At 46.2% G+C, this 12,383-nt stretch overlaps 1 protein-coding gene across 1 annotated transcript in view; it reads left to right on the forward strand.

Moving 5' to 3' along the window:
* YRDC (yrdC N6-threonylcarbamoyltransferase domain containing) overlaps positions 1–9,459 on the forward strand; it is a 95,423-nt gene extending 85,964 nt beyond the window's left edge. The window contains exon 7 of the mRNA XM_085647880.1: positions 8,546–9,459. The gene's annotated coding sequence lies outside the window, so the exon portion shown is untranslated. The remainder of the gene's footprint in view (positions 1–8,545) is intronic.
* The last annotated feature ends 2,924 nt before the right edge of the window (positions 9,460–12,383 follow it).

Below are 12,383 nucleotides of genomic sequence, written 5' to 3' on the forward strand. Positions count from 1 at the left end.
ATTGGTATTTTCGATGATGATGTAGGTTTGTCTCCAACACCTCACCGTGGTCATTTTGTGAGCTCAGAGATTGTATCTCTTAGCTCCTCCGACGATGCACACTCTGGCTCCTTAATAGGGTCATGGAATGTAGCGGGGCTGGGTACCAAACTCTCCAACCCTGACTGGGAGACACTGATAGATAATTACGATCTGTCTCTTCCAAGAGACTTGGGTGACGACCTCTCCGGTCAAGGTTGGTTTTGCTTCTTATAATGTCCCGGTAGTGCAGGGACCCAGGGGGCGTCCCTCGGGGGGACTATGTACTTGGGTGGCTACCCATTTGGGGTGTACAGTTAGTGTTATTGATTCCCAATCCTCTGATATTCTCTGTATAATTCTGAAGTTCGGGGATGGTACTTCGATACTAGTAATTAATATCTACTTACGCCCCACTCCTTCACATCTAGGTTTCACCATTCTTAATGCCCTCAATGACCTTCTGATTTTGTTTTCTGCACTCCCATATAAGATCATTGGTGGTGATTTCAACTGCCACTTTGAACCCCTGGTTGGCATATCCTCTGTTACTACTGAGGTAGATTTATCCTGGAATATTCAGGACTGTCTCATGTACCCTGCTCCGCGTCTTACACCTCTGGCTATTGAGATTAACAAGCTCGTAGTATCTTATTCATTGCGAGCTTTTAATGGTAGACTTGCCCCAGACACCCCCGGGAAGCACACTTATAATAGACTGGGCAAAAGTTCAACCATTGATTACATCTTGGTTTCTGTGGAGTTTTGGTCCTATCTTAAATCACTTACCATAGTGGACAGGACTGATAGTGACCATAATCTCCTCAGTTTGGAATTCTTATACCATCTGGATCCAGCTCGAGCCCTAGGGACTGTAGCTCAATCTTCAGTACCCAATCTATTAGCGGTGGCTGGTGGTCGTCGCATCAGGTGGGCTAAGTTTCTGTCTACCCCAAACAATATTGCGGCTTTTTATTCACAGGTGGTCACTCACTTAGCCGAAGTTTCTATTCTTATGGAGGCCGGACAGGGTCCATTAAATTTTGAAGCCTTAGAGACTATCCATTCCAAACTTTTTTCAATGGCCGCTAGCTTTTTTTATATTTCGGTAAAATCTAAGCCAAATTGGGTAAGGAAACGAGCCAATTGGTATAACTCTAGCTGTAAGGATGCTAAACGGGCCCTTCTATGGGAAGTGAAACATGGGACGTCTCATCGCATCAGAGGAGCTAGGTCTTTGTATAAAATCGTTACATCTATAGCTAAAAAAGACTGGGAGGTAGACAGGTGGGCTAATATAAAGGACGCCCTGGATAGTCATGATTCCAGGACCTTCTGGAACTTAGTCAGGTGTGGTAGAAGTGAAGCATCCCCAGCCATAACACCTGGTCTTAGTGAGGAGGTTTGGTTGAGGCATTTTAAGACCCTTTTTAGTGTCCCGATAAATGACACTGTGGTTGAACCTTCACCTTTTTTAATTAACATATTTCCCCAAGCCCCTATTGAAGTCGGGGATTCTGATTTACTTCTCTGCATCTCTTCAGAAATCCAGGTTGCCCTACTGAGTCTTTCTTCTGGTAAAGCCCCTGGTCTAGATAGGATCCCTGGGGATCTATTCAAAAGTGAACCAACGGTTTGGGTCCCATATCTGAAGATATATTTTAATGCAATTCTTTTGGGTATGGCTATCCCTTATACTTGGAAGGGTGCAGAAATGATCCCTATTTATAACAAGCATTTGCAATGCATTAGGTCTCGCATTTACGCGAGTTAGAGCTATTGACATTGCAAATAACAATGCCTATTGGCATTGTCATTTACAATGCCAATAGCTTTAACTCGTGTAACTGCGAGACCTATTGCATTGCAAATGCTTGTTCCAGTTGTGTTTTCTGTAGTTTTTTTCCATGCAACTTCGGTCTTCTGTAAAGTACATACTATGAACTGAGTCACGGCAGGTGTTTGCATATGTTCAGGTTGTGGGTATATAAGACGGGGCACAATTGGAGCTCTGTGGCTGAGGAGGAAGGCAGTGCGAGTTCTTACAGTGCCCATGAGTGCCTCATAAAAGGGTTCAGACCATGCGCATCCAATCACTGGCCTCTCTACAGAACGCACAGAGGGACGGTCACATTCAAAGTTAAAGTTTGTAGATGATTTAACAGCGGGGCTTATCACCCGTGAGAGTATCCAGATGCTGTCCATGGGCCCGGGGAGATTAAGTGATTTGCCCAGAATCACATGAGGTTGCACCGACGCCGAGACTCAAAGCCGGATCCCCAGCTCCCGAGTGGGCAACTCTGGCACCACATCCTAGTACGTGCCAGTTGTTACTGTGTGAAAGTGTGTCAAGGAGATACAGAGCTGGCAAAATATGGACAACACGAAAGCAATAAATGCAATGGTGCTATGGTTGTATGCCTGTGGGAGATGGTGAAGTGGAAAATTTCCAATGGTGTATATTTCAATGATGGCTTTGCAGCTAGTATAAAACACTCCTCCCGTCATAGGTTCACTGTCCGTTTTGGGATAATCATAACAGTAGCAGTTGAGGTGCGCTGTGCCGAAATGTGCTCGGCGGGATTAAAAACACACGAATGCAAATTTAAATATTCTATCCGCGGAGAGAAGCGCGTGAGATGTCGCTGGTAGCTTCTCTGTTACTGTGGCATCAAAATGAGTCTTGCTGTTCTCAAACTTGGCAGGGCACGCACCTTCTCCCGCACATACTGTGTATGGCCCCCATTGTGTGCTAAGCACTAAATTCGGATTCCTATACAAATATGTTTATGCACAGGGATCAGAGTTACGAGTAGTGTGATAGTTATAAGACCCGCACAGTTTCCAACTGATACATTCCAGCATTTCAAACGAGTCGACACTTTTCAGGAGCAAAGGCCCGGAAAAAAGGAACAAGCAGGAAGGGGGTGGCAAATGGTGTTCACGGGCGCTTTGATGTCCTCAGTGGCCGCGCGGCTCACTGAGAACATCAAAGCGCCCGCGAAATGTAAGTGATCGCGATCGCGATCACACTTCAAAGCGGCCGTGTGGCAGGCGAAAGTGAAAGCAAACGAGTGCTTTCAGGCCTCCAAATGGTGCGCGCGCCCGGCACACATGCACTGTATTTGGAGGCCTGAAAGCACTCGTTTGCACTTCCAAAACGCGCTTACTATAAGTCTCGCCAGAGCAGCGCTAAAGCGCTGTCTCAGGCGAGACCTAAAAAGGCCTCCCCTCTAGATCCAGTAAACTATCGGCCTATCAGTCTTATTGATGGCCTCCAGAAGGTGTTCGCCCGAATCTTATTAACTAGGCTAGAAAGCTGGATGGAAGAATTCCACGTTCTATCGTCCTTCCAAACAGGCTTTCGCCCTAGAGTTTCCACAATTGATCAACTGTTTAGGTTGCAGTTGATATACTGGAAAACTGTGTTCTTGGGGAAGGGTTCTCTTTACCTGATCTTTGTGGATATTAGATCCGCTTTTGATCTGGTACAGAGGGATAAGCTTTGGTCAATCCTACTCGAGATGGGCGCCCCTTCTTACCTCTGTGACCTCTTCAAGCAACTGCATTCTGGAACGTTTGCAAGGGTTCGCTATGGAAGGAATGGTGAGCTCTCTGCGCCCTTCCCGGTGGACAGGGGTGTCAGGCAGGGGTGTGTGTTGGCCCCTACCTTGTTCACTCTATTCATCAATGGTTTGATTACTCACCTTTTGGAGGCAAAGGATCTTGATTCCCCGATTCTAGCAGCACGTAGAATACCGGCCCTAATGTTCGCTGATGACACCCTCCTACTTTCAAAATCTCCAATGGGAGCCCAGCGAACATTGGAGGCCTTTTGTTCTTTCTGCTCCTGGAGAAATTTGGAAATAAACCTTTCTAAAACTAAATATATGGTTTTTAATTCCAAACCATCAACCTATCCCCGTCCACATCTGGAGGGATGTTCTCTTGAGAAAGTCTCCACATTTGATTATCTGGGAGCTACCCTGAACGACAGGATGGAGTGGGATTCCCATATGGTTAAGGCTAATCTTAAGTTAATACAATTATCAGGTGGAATTCTAAAGGTTTTTAATGAATGTTCTTATAAACCCGTGGGTCCCCCAGTGGAAATTTATAGGACCCAGGCCAGGGGAACAGCATTATACGGTGTAGAGCTCTGGGGCCACGTTAATGCCAGCTCTGTCCGTTACCAAAAATAATTTTATTAGACTTCTTTTAAACCTCCCTAAGAGCACCCCTTTGATCCCCTTAAGATTGGATTTGGGATTGTGTCCTATACAGGAGACTATTCTTCATCGACCTCTGTTTTACTGGAGGAGACTTTGGTCTACTCCAGAGTTATTAAGCTATAAGGAGGAGTTAGTTGATCTTTTGTCTATAAGGGGATCGGGCAAAATTGTGTGACTTAAACATGTCAAACAACTCTGCTACGCTATACATAGGGAAGATTTGTGGACCTCACCAGAAACTTCTTGCTCTCTGACCAGCAAGAGGGCGTTGGGGGGCATTCTTAAACAGCATCACCTGAATCTCCGTGATCTGGACTCTAGCATGGGCAGGCTGTCTCTTAAATTCTTGGAGGTCAAGGATTATTATGCTTTTTGAAAAGTTTTTGGATGACATCCAGCCCTCGCTAGCTAAAAAACGTTATCTTCAGTTCAGACACGGATCTTTACCTTTGAGGGCTTTGACAAACAAATGGATGCCCTCGTCATCCAGGTGGTGCCCTTGCCCTGACTGCGAGCATGTAGAGGAGACAGATGTGCATGTTTTGCTTGTCTGTCCCTCCTATAACTGGGCCCGATCTAAATGGATTATTTTCCTTTGTAAATTAAGAGGTCTTCGGGACTACAGGGAAGTTTTTAGACTATTAAAATATGATACGACCCCTGTGTTTGCCTTTGCCACTTCGAGATTTCGTCTCTCTATGTGGTGCGCAAGAAATGTAATGATTAAGGCAAACCATGAGTAGCATTATGTTTTATTTATAGATCTACTGTCCCTCTTCCTGGTCATTAACTGTTTTCATCGTTGATACTGTTTTTTAAGCACATTTTAGTTATCTTATCTATTGTATTATGGCTGAGTATGTAATATGAATTTTTATCTTTGTATTATATTTCTGTGCTTTTATGGTTTTTAACCGAAATAAAGCTGTGAATGGAAAAAAAAAAATGAATAGTTATTTCAATATGGCGGTTCAATGGTGAGCAAAAAAAGGCTGTTCCCTCTCTACCACTCCTCAAGTCAAATACAGTAGTGAAGTAATAGACATAAACCTGACTGAGGAAGCCACCCCTCCTCCAGCAGCAGGCAGGTCACTGTTTACCTAATAGGAGAAAAGGGCAGCGCAGGTCTCTGAGCACCTTTCAAGATTGCTATCTGAGCCCTACGCCCCACTCCCATCCCCGCATTTCTCTCTCATGAAAAGCTGCCGCAGTTGAGCGCTGCTGCAGGCAGGAGGGACTAGTAACATTCACTTCTGCACTCTTGATGAGAATGCACTGCTGCCATCTAGTGGAAAACTAGGTTGTATTCTTTTACTGAAAAACTCACATTTCTGTGTTGTTAACTGGCTATTATAACTTGAAATTGAAAATCAGAACCCCTTGGTGAGCGGTGCCGCTGGCTAGTTTTGAGGGCACACCGGGGTGCCGCGGCGCAGATTGGGAACCACTGAATAGATTACTGTTAAATATATATCTGGCGTGTTGCTGTGCTACATGAAATGTCCAGTACTCCACATGTGGGACATACCAACTGATGGTGGAAACTCCCAGACATAGCATGAACTGGCCCTGGTGGGGTGGCGGTCCCTAGGGTCATCTATGGCTCCAGGAGGGGGGCCGCGTGGCCCCCTCCGTTGCAATACACAACCCTGGAGGTAGTGGTCACTGGGGCTGTGTGGGGGGGTGCATACCCCCCTAAATTGAAAACAATTGTCGGAGGTGGTGGCCGGCAGGGGTGGTCAGAGGCCCCCCGCATTAATTTCATTGTAGCCCAGGGGAGATGGTGGTTCCGGAGCATGGCAGCCCCTCGCCCCCCCCCCCCTTCATTCATTTAATTACTTTTGCCCCGGGGAGGTGGTGGTCACCGGGGATTTGATGAGCCCTAGGAGGGGGGCCAAATGTGCCCCCCTCTTTTTTTATTTTTTTTAAGGAATGCCCTCAGGACCTGGCCCACCAGGGGGCTAATTAAAAAGAAGCGTGGGAGAACGTGTTTGTTTTTTATTCTTTATTTTTCTTCTTTTATTATTTTTCCTACGAATTCGCAACAAACTTTGTTTTAATGCTTTTTTTGGCTTTGTGGGGGTCCCGAGGACCAACTTTAGATGGGGTATTCCTACACAGCCCTCTTTGTCCCACTTTTTTACGTTTATTTTGTTGGTCTTGGCTGAAGCGGAGTCCCCAGATGGCTGCTAACACTTGTTGAAATGTTGGCAGCTAGTCAGAGCTCTGCATTTCCTTGCACAAACTTCTTTTTATGCAAAGTCATCGCGCCCACAGATATAACTAACTTTACTTTATTTTTTATTTCTTAACTTCTGAATGCATTTACACCAAATAACTAAAAGTGTGATCTGCGTAACCAAATCTATTTTTCTGTCAAATTTGGTTTAATTCCGTCTAGTGCTTCGGGCTGCAGCTTTGACTAAAGGTCCAATGGGAATGAACACGGGGAAACGCACCATTTTTTTTAACCCACCTTTTTCTCTGCCCCACTTGACGGATCATCCTGAAACTTTCCATACCCAACAAGAACAGGGGTCAGTTTTGTGGGGAAACTTTTATGAAGATTCGGCTAATGGTGCCAAAGATATAGACAAATCCAAAAACGCGTTTTCTATGGAAACATGGTCAGAACTATAACTACCTACGGGGGGGGGGGTGTCTGTCTGTGTGTCTGTCTGTGTGTGTGTCTCTCTATATCTTATATCCTCGATCAGCAGTGAGAGGCAGTAGTGAAAGAATATCCAGATTGGTTTTGTAAATGAAGTCCACAAGAGCACAGTCACACTGAAGCAGTGGTGCCACATTACACAAAGTTGTCACCGTATTCAATACTCAAAACATCCCCAAAGAAAGATAGATTTACCCCAGCTGCTAGAATGAAAACCGGGAAACCTACAAGTGTCAGCGACTTTGTAAATGATTTTGATTGCATACTTTGGAACCACTAACACAAAATACCTCTGTTCTGACCTATATTAATTTCTGTGTGACCTGAACAGGTTCTAACATGCCATCAAACCCACCATTATTATGCAAAACCACCAAAGTTGAAACAATTAATGTTTTGTTCTTTATTTTATTGCATCTGTGGCATCTTTGTGTACACATTTAAATAAGAGGAAAATTACAAAAATACATACATATATACAATACTGTTGTTGTCTCTTCAAACAGTAACGCCAAAATGGATGGCTCACCCAAGGCCAATTACTTTGGATACAAGAATACATAAACCCACAGCAACCTATAACTGTTCATTCTCACCAGACAATCTCACTCATTCAGTCTACAGTCATACTTATAAACAAAAACCACTAGAGATTCAACCCTATGAGGGGTCCCAAGTTAATTTAGAGAGAGCAGTATTTGTTATTGCTAACAGATACAGCTTCTAATGGAATTGCCTCTCAAGGACCACTTCTCAGGGGCGATATTGGTCAATATCCAAAGTAATTAGCCTTGGGTGAGCCATCCATTTTGGCGTTGCTGTTTGAAGAGACCACCACAGTATTGTATATATGTATGCATTTTTGTAATTTTCTCTTTCTTATTTAAATGTGTACAAAAAGATTAAAACACTTGTGTAAAGAAAATATGCCAGAGATGCATTAAAATAAAGAACAAAACATTAATTGTTTCAACTTTGGTGGTTTTGCATAATAACGGTGGGTTTGATGGCATGTTGGAACCTGTTCAGATCACACAGAAATTAATATAGATCAGAACAGAGGTATTTTGTGTTAGTAGTTTCTATCCCCCCCTCCTCTTGGACCTAAAAGTAACACAGGGGGGGCGTTTCTTCCCTATAGTTACTTTGGAACCACTGCCTGTCTGCATCTGATTACTGAGACTCCATGGAATACAGGGTGGGCATGTTTTTATGATCCACTCAAGGCATTGACCAGCAGCGGGCTGTGAGGGGAAACACTTCTGCCATGCTGGTAAAGAGGCTAAGTAAGAGATACCCTGTGGTCTGTCCCACTTGGGCGCATCCTTTGTTTGCTAAGTGAGAATTTGGTAAATTCTGTTCTAGCACAGAGAACCATAACCAATATATTCAGTATTTTTTATTACGTAGATTATGTTCGTATTGTTATGTCAATGACGTAAGAGCCGCTCACGGATATTTTGCAGTCGCTGTGACTGTATATACCATCTGAAATGAGGGGGGGGGGGAGGTTATCCTGAGTTAGGAGAATGGAAAACTATTTTGTCATTTCGTACGTCAACAAGAATGTTTGTTTATTTTTTCTTTTGTTTATTGAACTATCTTTTTCTTTCGATTATTTCAGGCACGTTTGTATACCATGGGAACAACGTTAGTACCTCTGGAAAGCAGTGTCTTGTTGCTGAGCTGTGATGTCATCAAGTGTTTGGCGGCGTCTGCGGGTTGGTGTGAAGCTGATACACGTACTTCTGGCTCCTCCCTTGCGCGTGGTGGACAGATGTGCCTGTGGCGAGTCAACCAAGAGGAGGCCCTCGGACCAGTCACTCCTGGAGGGGTAAACTGGCGACTGGCTTCGGTCTGGCATCCATCGACGCACAGAACGACTGCTCAAGCCCAGGGAGAGATACAATTTTAGAAAGCAGTGCAGAAGCCTAGGTTAGAAGGGGTATTAGCAAGGAAGCAAAAGTAAGACTACATTCACGCTAGACTATCGCTGTTAACGCATGTTCAAGTAGCCCTCACAGAAGGGATTGGATGCCCTCGACACAAGTGCTAAATAACAGTAATGCACAGGTCATTCATGGGTGCAGTGTACCCTCCAGGACCTGATATTTCTCTCTTCCCAGACCATTGCTGCATTTTTTTTTTAATTTATAAACTATTTTTATTCATTTTAATCATGGGTCATAAACACGGTCACAATAAGCCAGGGGAACTCAACCCCCAAAATTAAATAAATTGCAGTCTGTTTTTCTTTTTTTTTTTTTGCATCAGTCTTGGGATCATTTTAAACAGGCCTTCATACAAAATTCTACTTTTACTTTTACTACCCCAACACCTCCCCCCACATCCACCGGCTGGGCTGCTTATGAAAACCTTATTGGGGACTCTGACTTGAATATGTTTATTAGCAGGGGTCATATTTTCCATTTTTAGGAGACCATGGCGGTGACCATTTATTTATTTTAAAGTGCTGCTCGTTTTGTGTCTAAAGTGTATGTTACAATATTGCAATAAAATATGACCATCTTTGTTGAACATGTGGTGCTTTTGTCGGACTGCTATTTCACTGGAATAAAAACCTGAAACAACACGCAATGAAGATTTCTGCTCGGATTAGATGTGTCGGGTGAGATTTGTGGCTCCTGGTGTAAGCCTGCCAGTCGTTGATCAATCCGCGCCTGCTTATGAGCCCCCTACGGAGAATCCCAGCAGACATTGATTTACTGCTGCCTTGATGAACGGTTTGGAGAATTTGTGCTCCACAGTGCTCTGTTTTTATTTATCGGCGGGATTTACGAGCCTCGGCGTCGCAGAGGAGGGCGCGGAGCTCTCCATCCACGCTCTGCGCGGTTCTTGAGCATGGATTGCGGTGGAGGCCGCTGAACGCACATACACGGGGACTGTGTTTTCTTCAGTAGACCGTCCTTTATTAATACACAGACGTGGATTGTAAACAACAAAACCTGTTTAAGATGCTGCAGTATGTCATTTTTGTTCTCCAAAGATCTATCTTGCTGTCTTACCTCTCAAGATCGTTTTCTGGATGTGTTTTTACTCCGTGCACGCATAGAGATGTACGCGTTCACAGGAGACAGTGTGGACATTTTAAATCTACCGCCTGTTTTAACACAGCTCTTCCATTTTCTGTCTCGGGTGTGTTGGGTTACATACATTAATCCATTATTAAATAAAAAATGAATTAATTACTGCTAATGAATAAGTTAAGCTTTGCATACATTTAGCACCGATTTTGTACACAATTTCTTTATCCTCCTCCTTAACCTCTCCTCACGACCGCTTGCGCCAGAACCCCACAGCTACTAGCGCCTCTCCTCATGATCTCTTGTGCCAGCACACCACAGCTACTAGAGCCTCTCCTCACGACCTCTTGTGCCAGCACCACACGGCTACTAGAGCCTCTCCTCACGACCTCTTGTGCCAGCACCACACGGCTACTAGAGCCTCACCTCATGGTCTCTTGTGCCAACACACCACAGCTACTAGAGGGCTCCTCAGACCTCTTGTGCCAGCACCGCACAGCTACTAGCGCCTCTCCTCACGACCACTTGTGCCAGCACCACACAGCTACTAGAGCCTCTCATGATATCTTGTGCCAGCACCACACGGCTACTAGAGCCTCTCCTCATGATCTCCTGTGCCAGCACACCATAGCTACTAGAGGGCTCCTCAGACCTCTTGTGAAAGCCCTGCACAGCTACTAGAGCCTCTCCTCATGATCTCTTGTGCCAGCACCGCACAGCTACTAGAGCCTCTCCTCATGATCTCTTGTGCCTGCACACCACAGCTACTACCGCCTCTCCTCACAACCTCTTGTGCCAGCACCACACGGCTACCAGAGCCTCTCCTCATGATCTCTTGTGCCAGCACACCACAGCTACTAGAGGGCTCCTCAGACCTCTTGTGAAAGCACTGCACAGCTACTAGAGCCTCTCCTCATGATCTCTTGTGCCAGCACCACACGGCTACTAGAGCCTCTCCCCATGACCTCTTGTGCCAGCACACCACAGCTACTAAAGGGCTCCTCACAACCTCTTCTGCCAGCACAGCTACTAGCGCCTCTCCTCACGACCTCTTGTGCCAGCACACCACAGCTACTAAAGGGCTCCTCACAACCTCTTCTGCCAGCACAGCTACTAGCGCCTCTCCTCACCACCTCTTGTGCCAGCACATCACAGCTACTAAAGGGCTCCTCACAACCTCTTCTGCCAACACCGCTACTAGCGCCTCTCCTCACGACCTCTTGTGCCAGCACCACACGGCTACTAGAGCCTCTCCTCATGATCTTTTGTGCCAGCACACCACAGCTACTAGAGGGCTCCTCAGACCTCTTGTGAAAGCACCGCACAGCTACTAGAGCCTCTCCTCATGATCTCTTGTGCCAGCACCGCACAGCAGCTAGAGGTCTCCTTGTGACCTCTTGTGCAAGCACAGCTACTAGAGGGCTCCTTATGACCTCTTGTGCAAGCACTGCACAGCTACTAGAGCCTCTCCTCATGACCGCTTGTGCTGGAGACTCCTCCCGACCGCTTGGTCCAGCACCGCACAGCTACTAAAGCCACTCCTCATGACCGCTTGTGCCATCACTGCACAGCTACTGGAGCCTCTCTCAACCGCTTGTGCCAGCACCACACAGCTACTAGAGCCTCTCCTCACAACCTCTTGTGAAAGCACTGCCAAGCTACAAGAGGGCTGTCACAACCTCTTGTGCCAGCACCGCACAGCTACTAGAGACTCCTCATGACGGCTTGTGCCATCATAGCACAGCTACCAGAGGGCTCCTCATGACCTCTGGCGCCAGCACAGCACAGCACAGCTACTAGACCCTTTCACGACTGCTTGTGCCAGCACCGCACCGCTACTAGAGACTCCTCATGACGGCTTGTGCCGTCATAGCACAGCTACCAGAGGGATCCTCACGACCTCTTGCGCCAGCACCGCAAAGCTACTAGAGGGCTCCTCACGACCTCTTGTGAAACCATTGCACAGCTGTTAGAGCCTCTCATAACCGCTTCTGTCTGCACTGCACAACTACTATAGCCACTTCTCCGGACCGCTTGTGCCAGCACTGCTCAGCAACTATAGCCTCTCCTCATGACTGCTTGTGCTGTCGCCGAATAGCTACTAGGGCCTCTCCTCATGACCTCTTGTGCCAGCCCCGCACAGCTACAGGAGACTCTCCTCACGACCGCTTCTGCCAGTACTGCACAGCTACTGGAGCCTCTCCTCAAGATCGCTTGTGCCTGCACCACACAGCTACTAGAGCCTCTCCTTACAACCTCTTGTGAAAGCACTGCACAGCTACTAGAGGGCTTCTCCTGACCTCTTGTAAAAATACTGCAGAGCTACTAGAGGGCTCCTCACGACCACTTGTGCCTGACCTGCACAGCTACTAGAGCATGGGTACTTGAAAACATTTCCAAGTGGGCCACAAAGTACTG

This window comes from Triturus cristatus, chromosome 3_2 (assembly GCF_964204655.1).
Source record: "Triturus cristatus chromosome 3_2, aTriCri1.1, whole genome shotgun sequence".
NCBI lineage: Eukaryota > Metazoa > Chordata > Amphibia > Caudata > Salamandridae > Triturus > Triturus cristatus.